The sequence below is a fragment of the Mus caroli genome, unplaced genomic scaffold, assembly GCF_978045245.1.
Source record: "Mus caroli unplaced genomic scaffold, Mus_caroli_1 scaffold_3, whole genome shotgun sequence".
Taxonomy (NCBI): domain Eukaryota; kingdom Metazoa; phylum Chordata; class Mammalia; order Rodentia; family Muridae; genus Mus; species Mus caroli.
This window is the reverse complement of record NW_028227258.1, coordinates 57277347-57288534: the sequence shown is the minus strand read 5'-3', so window position 1 is coordinate 57288534 and position 11188 is coordinate 57277347. Positions and strand designations below refer to the sequence as shown.

Sequence of the window (11188 nt, the reverse complement as noted above, 5' to 3'; positions counted from 1 at the left end):
AAGGGGGAACCCGTTGCCAGGTAACTGTGGGGCGGAGCCTAGAAGGAATGCTACCACCCAGGGTGGGTTGTCAGAACTGTATGAAATCTCTTCCTGGGAGGCAGCTCCTCCACTGTCCAGCCCCAGGTTTCATCTTCTTTCTTTTCCCTGCCCGCGATTGCCAATTTCTTGAGATCCATTGTTTCAATAGTCTGGTAGCTAACAAGGCACAAGGGACTCCTTAGAGTCCAACCAATATGGCTGGCTACATGATCAATCTTTCCCAGGAAAATACCAGTATGTCAGGGTTTGTTAGACCATTTTATTATTAATGCTTGTTGCCAAGAGAGTTTATAGTATGCTATGGAAGCAAACCACAAAATATACAATATTTTCTCTCACTTAAAAACTAAGCAACTTGGAATTAAAGTATACACAAGCTTTGCAAATTTACCCGAATAAAATTCTGGGTATTTATACAGTTTCCACAGAAACATACGATGTTTTAAAATCTACATAAATTGAATTTATAAAATGTGTAGAAATGCATAATTATACTCTCAACTTACAAAGCAAAGAAGCTATGGGACTCGTTTGTAAAGCAGCCAGTTGTGGGAAGCAGTCACTATGGTATCAGCTTCTCCTGTTTCTCGTGTTTGGTAAGTGTTGCAGCAGCAGCAATGAAGAACCCAAGGAGTGCAGTTAAAGAGAGATATTTTTCTTTTTGCCAAGATACGTAAGAAGGCTTTATTTGCGAGAGCAGGGGCAGGAGTTTAATCAAACAAGCAAATCCCACATCATCATCTCATTCCTCAGACTCCTCCTCTGCTGCAGTGGACCAGAAGCAGCTGCAGGAACTGCAGAGCCTGGAGCAGCACAGAGAGCCCCAGCCCCGCCTGCGGCACACTGGCGAGCTCGCCAACACGCTGGGCAATGATATCCTCACTGGTTTCTCTACTCGGCTAACTAATGACCTTGTTGAGATGGTTATTATCTGCCTTGATGCCCATGCTGTCTACAATCGTCTTGATACCCTTGGTGCCAGGAGAAGAGTTACCCCCCACCTTCACCCCCGGGGTGAACTGCTGATAGAGCCTATGGCAGCCAGGCCTCATGTATGAGATATATAAGTTTTAAATACACAGTACATAGAACGATAGTGGAAGAGCTTCCAGAGAAAGAGAATCGCACCCCTGAGAGGGAATGGGCCCTTTTATATAAGTTGGGAGAAGTGACTTTGTTTTATCTCATGGGTCACTCATGAGGGGTCATTCATCTTTTTTTTTTAAAGATTTATTTATTTATTTATTTATTTATTATATGTAAGTACACTGTAGCTGTCTTCAGACACACCAGAAGAGGGCGTCAGATCTCATTACGGATGGTTGTGAGCCACCATGTGGTTGCTGGGATTTGAACTCAGGACCTTTGGAAGAGCAGTCAGTGCTCTTACCCACTGAGCCATCTCGCCAGCCGATTCATCTTTATGTAAATAGACAAATTGCTTATTTTATTATTAGGTCAAATTTTTCTACGCCCCCTCCCCAACCCAAATAGGATTTCTCTGTGTAATCCTGGTTGTCCGAGAACTCAGTCTGTAGACCAAGCTGGCCTTGAACTCAGAAATCCACCTGCATTCTGCCTCCTGAGTGCTGGGATTAAAGGCGTGCGCCACCACTGCCCAACAGTTAAAAATTCTCTAACTCAACTTGTTTTTCCTGAGACTGACCATTTGGGGTAAGGTGGTGTGGTGGTTGAATGATGTCCCCATAGTCTTAAGTCCTTGAGCCCTTGGTTCCCAGTTAGTGGCACTGCATGGGGAGGTTGGGTGGTGTGCAGCCCTGCTGGAAGAAGTCTGTCACTGAGGTCTGGCTTGGAGATTGATTACCTTGTACTGTTTCTGGCTCACTCTCTCATCTGTGCTTGGGGTTTGCGATGTGAACTCTCCTCTTCCAGTTCTTGCCACCATGCCTGCCACCTTGCCTTCAATCTGTCCCTGGTATTACAGACTGTAAGGATAAACTCCTTCCTACAGGGCAGTTCTAGGACAGTTAGGACTACACAGAAAAGCCCTGTCGTGAACCACCCACAGCAAAGAACAGTAACTGATACAGGAGCAGAGGTCATTAGGAGTTAAGCTCCAGCTGTTTGCTTAAGCCATTACAAGTTACTTAACCCAGCTCTGAACAGTCAGGTCTGACTGTTAGAGTGGGGAGTTTTTCTTTTGTTTTTGTCTCCACAGTAAGGTTTCTGTCCTCAATAGATACATTATTTTATTTCATGGTTATCTTTAAGAAATTTATGTATGTGCATGTGTATGTGCACCATGCCATAGCATATGTGTAGAAGCCAAAGGACAACTTGTAGGAACTATCTTGTGGGTCTCAAAAGATTGAAATTAGGTTTCTAGGCTTGGCAAAGAACATCTTTATCCACTAAGCCATCTCCTTGGCAATATATGTGTGTGTTTATATCTATCTATCTATCTATCTATCTATCTATCTATATATATATATATATATATATATATATATATCTGTGTACACATATATACATACATACATACATACACACACACATATATGTATGTGTGTGTTTGTACATACATGGGAGCTGGTAAAGATACAGGATGTTTACAGGAAGGCAAAGCAACAGGATGTTCAAGGGGAGGTGAAATATTCAGGCCTGCAGAAGCTCCTTAAACAATCCCATACTTTCAGGAAGTCCTTGAAACCGAGTAGCTTCACTAGGCCCCTCTCTTCCCAAGCATATCTAAACAGTAAGGCCTACTGAGAAACATTCTCACAAATGTTGTCTAGAAGAGGCTCAGACCAACTAAGCTACCTAGAAAGGACACTCTTCAACCTGTTGAGCAGGCTGTGCAGTGAGCTCGAGGATCCCCGCTTTCATGAGCTGTCACCCTTGCTGGGGTCGGCTTTGGCAATGCACCTGTAAATTACCCCTCACCCACACTCCTGTAAGTAACCCCATAACACATAACATTGGTTCACCAGGTTGGAATTCAGTGGTCTCTGTACTCTGTTCCATTGTGAGTTCCCTAAGTGGAATGAGTAGACAGTTGTTCACGTCTCCCCAGGAATTTAGAAAACTAAGCCAAGTAGAGAGGGGACAAATGGATAGTAAGAGAGGACACAGGGCTGCGTATGTTCAAAGCACTTTATATTCATGCTTGAAAATGCCATAAATGAGGGCTGGAGAGATGGCTCAGTGGATAAAAGCACTGACTGCTCTTCCGAAGATCCTGAGTTCAAATCCCAGCAACCACATGGTGGCTCACAACCACCTGTAATGAGATCTGACACCCTCTTCTGGTCTGAAGTCAGCTACAGTGTATTTATGTATAATAATAAATAAATCTAATAAAAAAGAAAGAAAGAAAGAAAGAAAGAAAGAAAGAAAGAAAGAAAGAAAGAAAGAAAGAAAGAAAGCAGAGAAAAAAGGAAAGAAAGCAGAGAAAGCAAGGAAGGAAGGAAGGAAGAAAGGAAGAAATGAAGAAAGGAAGAAAGGAAGAAAGAAAGAAAGAGAAATGCCATAATGAAACCGGGCCTGGGAGCTGGCCTGCTGCCAGCCTGAAGACTCAGGTTTAATTCCCACGACTCCCTAGGTGAACGGAGAGTAGCAACCTCACAAGCTGCCCTGTAATCTCCACACAGAGAGACATGCACGGGACCACATCCATGTGCATGCAAAATAAGTAGTATAGTATAGTGAGACATTTACTTTGAGATGTCTTAACAAAGGCCTGCCCTGTAATCTCCACACAGAGAGACATGCACGGGACCACATACATGTGCATGCAAAATAACTAGTATAGTGAGACATTTACTTTGAGATATCTTAACAAAGGCCATCATCTTACACAATTACTGATGCGTTTAGAAAAAGGTAAAGAAGAAGGGAGGGAATAGGGGTTTTTTGGAGAGGAAACCAGGAAAGGCGATAACATTTGAAATGTGAATAAAGAAAATATCTAATTTTAAAAAAAGAGAGAAGAGGGATATGTTTTGGGTGAATGTGTGGTGAGGTGAAGGGGTAGGGGGTGCCTCCTCGGGCCCATGCCGAGGCATCCCTTCCCCCTGAGGGGAAGTCACACAACAGTATAGTACAGAATAGAGCTTATTAAGGGCATGGGAGGGGAGTTTAAGAGGGTGGTAGAGGCAGAGAAAGGAAGAGAGGAGAGGAAGACGAAGAAGAGGGAGAGAGAGAGAGAGAGAGAGAGAGAGAGAGAGAGAGAGAGAGAGAGGGAGAGGGAGAGAATATAGAAGTAGAGGCTAGCCATGAGCACCTGGAGAGAGGGGGGAAGGGGTGAGGGGATAGAGTGGGAGTAGGAAGGCAAGAGCAAGAGAGAAGAGGGGGCAAACAGCCCCTTTGTTTATTTGTTTATTTATTTATTTATTTTAAAAGATTTATTTATTTATTTTATTATGTGAGTACACTGTAGCTGCACATATGGTTGTGAGCCTTCATGTGGTTTGTTGGGAATTGAATTTTTAAGACCTCTGCTCACTCCAGTCAACTTTGCTCGCTCTGGTGGATCCCACTCAGCCCTGCTTGCTTGGTCCCTGCTTGATCCGACCCAAAGATTTATTTATTATTATACATAAGTACACTGTAGCTGACTTCAGACCCATCAGAAGAGGGCATCAGATCTCATTACAGGTGGTTGTGAGCCACTGTGTGGTTGCTGGGATTTGAACTTAGGACCTCTGGAAGAGCAATCAGTGCTCTTACCCGCTAAGCCATCTCGAACAGCCCTTTTTATAGTGAGTCAGGCATACCTGCCAGGTAACTGTGAGCTGGAGTTTAGAAAAAATGCTAACAATTACTATGTGCTGAAAAGCTATGCATGTTAAACTTTCATCTGCCCATCAAATAGTATGTGTAAATGTGTGCACTGATTGCAGATCAAGGATACTTTTCCTTTCATACTGCTGCCATAACTTTAAAAATACAGTTACTAGAGACAGGATCCTTTTGTAGTGGAGTGATAGCATCTCTTTTAGAAGTACCAGAAGGAGCGGGACATGGTGGTATATCCCTATAACTTCAACTTTGAGGAGATGAGGCAGGCAGATCGGAATATCAAAGCAGCCTTAGCTCCATAATGATTTGAAGCCAGCCAAGGCTATGTGAAATTCAGTCTCAACCCAAGAAAACACAAGAGAGGAGAAAATGTCACTAGAGCTAGGGGTGCAACTCAGTGGCAGGAAGTTGGCCTAACATGAGCAAGGCTCCCCGTTCAATCCCAGTCAGTTTATTATCTACCTATCTGTCTGTCTGTCTGTCTATCTATCTATCTATCAATCGATCAATTGAAGGTAAACATACAGAAATAAACCTCTTAATTATTAAATATAGCAGGCATATAGAAAAATGCATAAAATATAAATTACCTACGAATCAATAATTTTAGAGTGCATTATTCAAGGCAGGGAATGCAAACTTGCCTTTCTAATTGCTGTCCCTACACCGATTCCCACCACTGCCCCACTCTAATGATAAATTACCACACACCTTTTAAAAAGTTTATAATTTTAGAATCTATGTATGTGTTGTTAGTTTTGCTTACTTTGGGACACACATGTATTTATCTCATGCATCTTCACAGAAGGAGGAAGAGACTGACTGACTTTCACAGGACTAGAAATAGAACCTGGGGCCTAATATATGCTACACAAGTGTTCTCCTACTGAGCTAAATACCCTAGCTTATTTTATTTTTATTTTATAGTTTCTTGAGACAGAGTTTCTCTGTAGTCCCAGCTGTCCTGGAACTCATTCTGTAGACCAGGCTGGACTTGATCTCTGAGATCTGCCTGCCTCTGCCTTCCCAGTGCTGGGATTAAAGGTGTTTGGCACCACCACCTGGCACCTGTCTTCCTTTTAAGTTTTTCTTTTTAAAATTAAAATATAATATCATTCCCCATCTATATTGCTTTATTTTGAAATATGTTTCAAGATTCATCCATTTTATATGTGTGTGCCTATCTATATCCTCAGACACCCCTCCCTCTTTTCAGATAGTTGGATAAATCTTTAATATTTCCTATGGCAGCAAGGAGGGTAGTGTCGCACACCTTTACTCCCAGCATTCAGGAGGCAGAGGCAGAGCCAGGCTTGGTGGCGCGAGCGCCTTTAATCCCAGCACTTGGTTTAATTCCAGCACTTAGAAGGCAGAGGCAGGCAAATTTCTGAGTTCGAGGCCAGCCTGGTCTACAGAGTGAGTTCCAGGACAGCCAGGGCTACACAGAGAAACCCTGTCTTGAAACAAACAAACAAACAAACAAACAAACCAAAAAGGCACCCCCCCCCAATATTCCAATTGCAAATATATAGTAACTACACATCCACACAGTCTTTGAATACCCACGGTGTCTACACATCCCTACGAAGTTCAGAGTCCCAGCTGGAAAAAGGAGCTCCAGTCAAAATGAAGAAAAGAAGGAAGCTGAGATGCTGTGGTGCCAGGGTTGGCCTTGTGGGCAGGTGTGTAGGAGAGCTCTGGTTTCTGGAACTTTCAGTTCAGGAGCATTGGGTGTGAGCTAGTGCTGTCCCTGGGGCAGGTGGGTAAGGTGCAGCTTGGATGGCTAGCCCTGGTCTTCACTGCCCTTCTGGGAAGGGGAGAAAGTCTGCAGGTACAGGAAGTTTGGCGATTTCCTTCATCCTGAACAGACAAGCTAAACAAGAAGGTCAGGCTTCTGAGTTAGCCAAAAAGAAGAAAGAGGCAGATTTTACTGGCAGAGCCTGGGTCTTAGTAGCCAAGGTGCCCTGGGGCTTGATCACTGCAGAGTAGGGTCTGTTCTTCCTCTCAGGGAGCTCTGGCAACCCCAGTCCAGTTGCAGGGAGAGGCCCTGGGGAGTGGGCAGGTGGGGGTGGGAATGGATGTGAGTTCTTTATGGCCTCAGGCAGGAGGCCCTTTTTCTGCCTCCAACCAGCTGTGTTTCCCCATCTGCACAAAGCCAATGAATCAATGCTCTAGGCTTGGGGAAAGAAAGCAAGAACCTAGACTGCAAATCTCTTCCTCCTATTCCCTACTGTTGTCTAGATTGCAGGATGCAGAAGGACCATCTGGAGAACAGCATTCCAGCCACCCATTGAAGCCCCAGGATAAAGGACTATCTATATACATCCCCTGGGTGAAATAGTTCCATTAGGGTCAACTGCTTAGAACACTTAGCAAAATTCGGCAAACATGCAATTAAGATAACAATCTGGCAGCAAGTACACTTGTACAGTGTTTGTCCTGGGTAGACAAGACAGTGCTCACGGTCAGCCATAAGGAGCCCAGCAGCCTAGCCATTGGCCCTTGACTGGCTTGAGCTCCTGATCCTTCTGCCTCTACTTCTGAGTGCTAGGGTTCCAGGGATGTACCACCAGGCCAGGCTATTGTCTAGAAGGACAGTGTTCTGTTATCTGCACATTAACTCAACCATCTTTATCATGTAGAGGTATTGTAACTCCTTCAGGTTTTTGTTTTGTTTTGTGTTTTGTTTTTTTGTTTGTTTGTTTTTCAAGACAGGGTTTCTCTGTGTAGCTCTGGTTGTCCTGGAACTCACTCTGTAGACCAGGCTGGCCTCCAACTCAGAAATCCACCTGCTTCTGCCTCCCAAGTGCTGGGATTAAAGGCATATGAACCATGCCCGGCTGTCCTTCAGGTTTTTACTTGCATTGCCAACAATATTAAATGGTACTTCATATTTGTGTCAGCCATTTTCACACTCCTCTGCCTCTCTTTCTTATTTCTGTAGAGGGTTATCTTTATTTTCTTATTGACTTTAAAATTTTTAGCTGGGTGTGGTGGCGCATGCCTTTAATCCCAGCACTTGGGAGGCAGAGGCAGGCGAATTTCTGAGTTCGAGGCCAGCCTGGTCTACAAAGTGAGCTCCAAAACAGCCAGGGCTACACAGAGAAAGCGTCTCTCAAAAAACAAAAAACCTAAAATTTTTATTTTAAAGCATATATAAGTATGTAGAGGATATACACATGTCAATGCAGATACCCATGAAGGGTTTGGGCTTCTTTCTTTAGCTTTAGGCCTTGAACTCAAGCATCCAAGTATTTGTTCTCCAGGACATTGTTTAGGTCTACCAAAAAAAAAAAAAAAAAAAAAAAAAAAGCAATTGAGGGCCAGCAAGATGGAGGAACAGTATTTACCTGAGTTTGATCCCTATGGCCTACATAAAAGTGGAACTGACTCCTCTAAGCTGTTCTCTGACCTCCATATGGGATCGTGCTTGTCAGGCAGGCATGAAGCTGTGGGTTTTGATACCCAGCACTGCATATACCAGTCATGGTAGTGCACACTCAGGAGGTGAGAGCAGGAGAATCAGAAGCTCAAGGCTGAGCTTGAGGCCAGCTTGAAGTACGTGAGACTTTGCCTCAAAAAAATCAGTCAATCAATCAATCAATCAATCAATCCTAGGAGTTCAAATACATCGTATTTCATAGTCCCATCTGTTCCCTTTCACTTACCTGACAGAGGACTCTGAAAAGAAATGTCTCCCAATTAAAAAAACAACAAAACAAAACAAAAACAAGGACAGTACAACTTTGGTATCTAGATTTCTGAAAAAGAATGAGTACCACAGGCTAATGGCTTCAGAAGCATGCTCCTGCCTTATAACACCAACCTGTGGTATTCAAATGATGCCCTAAAAGACTTCTATTGAAAAACTGAAATAGTATACAACACAGGATGCCCTGGGACTCGTGGCAACCCTTCTGCCTCAGCCTCAGGATCACTGAGGTCACTGTGCCCAGAGAAAAGATAATCTGAATGCCCCCTTTAATGTCCTCAGATGAAAACCATTACACTTGATATGTAGATCTACCAGATCACCTCATATCAGAGTCAGTGCATAAACAAACTTCTGTCAGCAGTGTAGAAACTTTGGCTCAGTGGGTAAAGGTGTTTGCCACCAAGCCTGACGACCTGATATTGGAACCTAATGTGATAAAAGGATAGAACCAATTCTAGAAAGTTGTCCTCTAACAACCTCCGTACATCCACCATGGCACTCACACGCACAGGCACAAAACCTAAAAATTAAAAAATGTAATTAAAGGAAAATAGGGTCTTAAAACAACAACCCTTCATTATTGTGGGCATGGCTAAGATGGGTGGCTCACGGTTTCTTAGGAGATTTAGGTCAAATTTCCCTCCAGGATTGCAGTCTTATGTGAAGACTCAACAAGGGGAAGGCTCTTCTAAGCTCTTTTGTGTGGTTTCTGGTTCCCAGGTAAGTGAGTATCTCTACAAGCTACCCAAGTATACAAATAGCAGTCATCTTGGGCAAGCAATCTACGAGAGAGATAATAATCATGGAATCTGACAACTGATAGTCTACCTGCTGGCACTCACAGCACCCACTGAAAGCAGTTATATTCAGGTTATATATACTAACTTATTAAAAAAAAAACAAAGGCTGCAGATTAAATAACTAAGAAAGGAGGCATGTGGGCTGGAGAGATAGCTCAGAGGTTAAGAGCACTGACTGCTCTTCCAGAGGTCCTGAGTTCAAATCCTAACACCCACATGGTGGCTCACAACCATCTGTCATGGGATCCGATGCACTCTTCTTGTGTGTGTCAGAAGACAGCTGCAGTGTACTTGTATAAATAGTAATAAATAAAAGAAGAAGAAGAAGAATAGAGGCATTCACGCAGTACCATGTTTTAAGTGTAGAGCATCTTTTTGTCCTCCCACAACGGAAGAGTTCCTGTGCAGTTCTGTCCAGCTGCTATGGTATCTAACACAGCAGGTGGTTTGCTTCCAGGCAGGGAACTCACCTAAACCCTGGTATTTAAATTTTTCTCTCACTGGGGCTTGATCACAGAGACACAGATGGTGCGGCCGTCGCTCCAGGCCCTCCTGAGCATGAGCTGATACTGCAGGCTCCAAGTGTCCACCACAAAGCACATTGTTAGCACAGACTATCAGGCACAGCTCGAGGCCCCCAGGTAAACAGACACTCTTATCAGTCAGAACATTCCAAGAGTTAGAGTCACTCAGGAAGTGGAGCAAAGAACAGGCCTCTCTTTGGGCAAGGCTCGCCAGGCCAGGAAGTGAGGCTCACACCACACTGGGCTTCTGAGCAGCTTCTAAGCACCTCGTTCTTCAAATACAACAGGACAAATGCTCATTTAAGAAAAGTCTTCACCGTAAGGACAATAAAAGCAAATCAGGAGGGGAAATAAAAGGCATTTGGAAGAAATAGACAGAAAACAAGCCAATTGCTGTCCCCAGTGGCACAAGCCTGTCATCCAGTGGCTCACAACCTTCCTAAGGCTGTGACCCTTTAATACAGTTCCCCGTGTTGTGGTGACTCCCAACTGTAAAATTAAAATTATTTTATTGTTATTCATAGCTGTAATTTGCCACTGTTATGATCATAACTGATATTCAGGATATCTGATAGGCAGCCCCAAAGGGTCTCTACCCACAGGCTGATGACTAACTGCTGCTGAAATCCCAGCTACTCAGGAGGGTAAAGAAGACTGAACATTAAAGGCTTGCCTCAGTGACATTGTGAGTTCCAAGTCACCCTACAAATTACACACACACACACACACACAAACATATATATATATACACACAGACACACAAACACACACATGCATATATACATATAGATGAATATATATGCAGCCTGCGTATATATGCCATATATAAAACATACACACATGCAGCCAACATATATGTATGTATATATGTGTGTGTGTATATATGATTTATTTATTTATGTATATGTATACATTATAGTTGTCTTCAGAAATACCAGAAGAGGGCATCGGATCCCATTACAGATGGTTGTGAGCCACCATGTGGTTGCTGGGAATTGAACCCAGGACCTCTGGAAGAGTAGTCAGTGCTCTTAACCACTGTGCCATCTCTCCATAAATATATATTTTCAACAGAAGTATTTCATATGCCCGAGCGGTGGTGGCACACGCCTTTAATCCCAGCACTTGGGAGGCAGAGGCAGGCAGATTTCTGAGTTTGAGGCCAGCCTGGTCTACAGAGTGAGTTCCAGGACAGCTAGGGCTACACAGAGAAAACCCTGTCACGAAAAAAACCAAAAAAACAAACCAAAAAAAAAAAAAAAGTATTTCATATGAAAAAGTTGGCAATATGAAAGAAAGCAAGGCTATTGGGTTTTTTTGTTTTGTTTTGTTTTTGAAACTCAAAT

The 11188-nt window shown here is 43.4% G+C and overlaps 1 pseudogene; it reads right to left on the bottom strand.

The window, feature by feature from the left end:
- Positions 1-604: 604 nt before the first annotated feature.
- LOC110291898 (large ribosomal subunit protein P2 pseudogene) lies at positions 605-10704 on the bottom strand (annotated as a pseudogene).
- Positions 10705-11188: the final 484 nt, after the last annotated feature.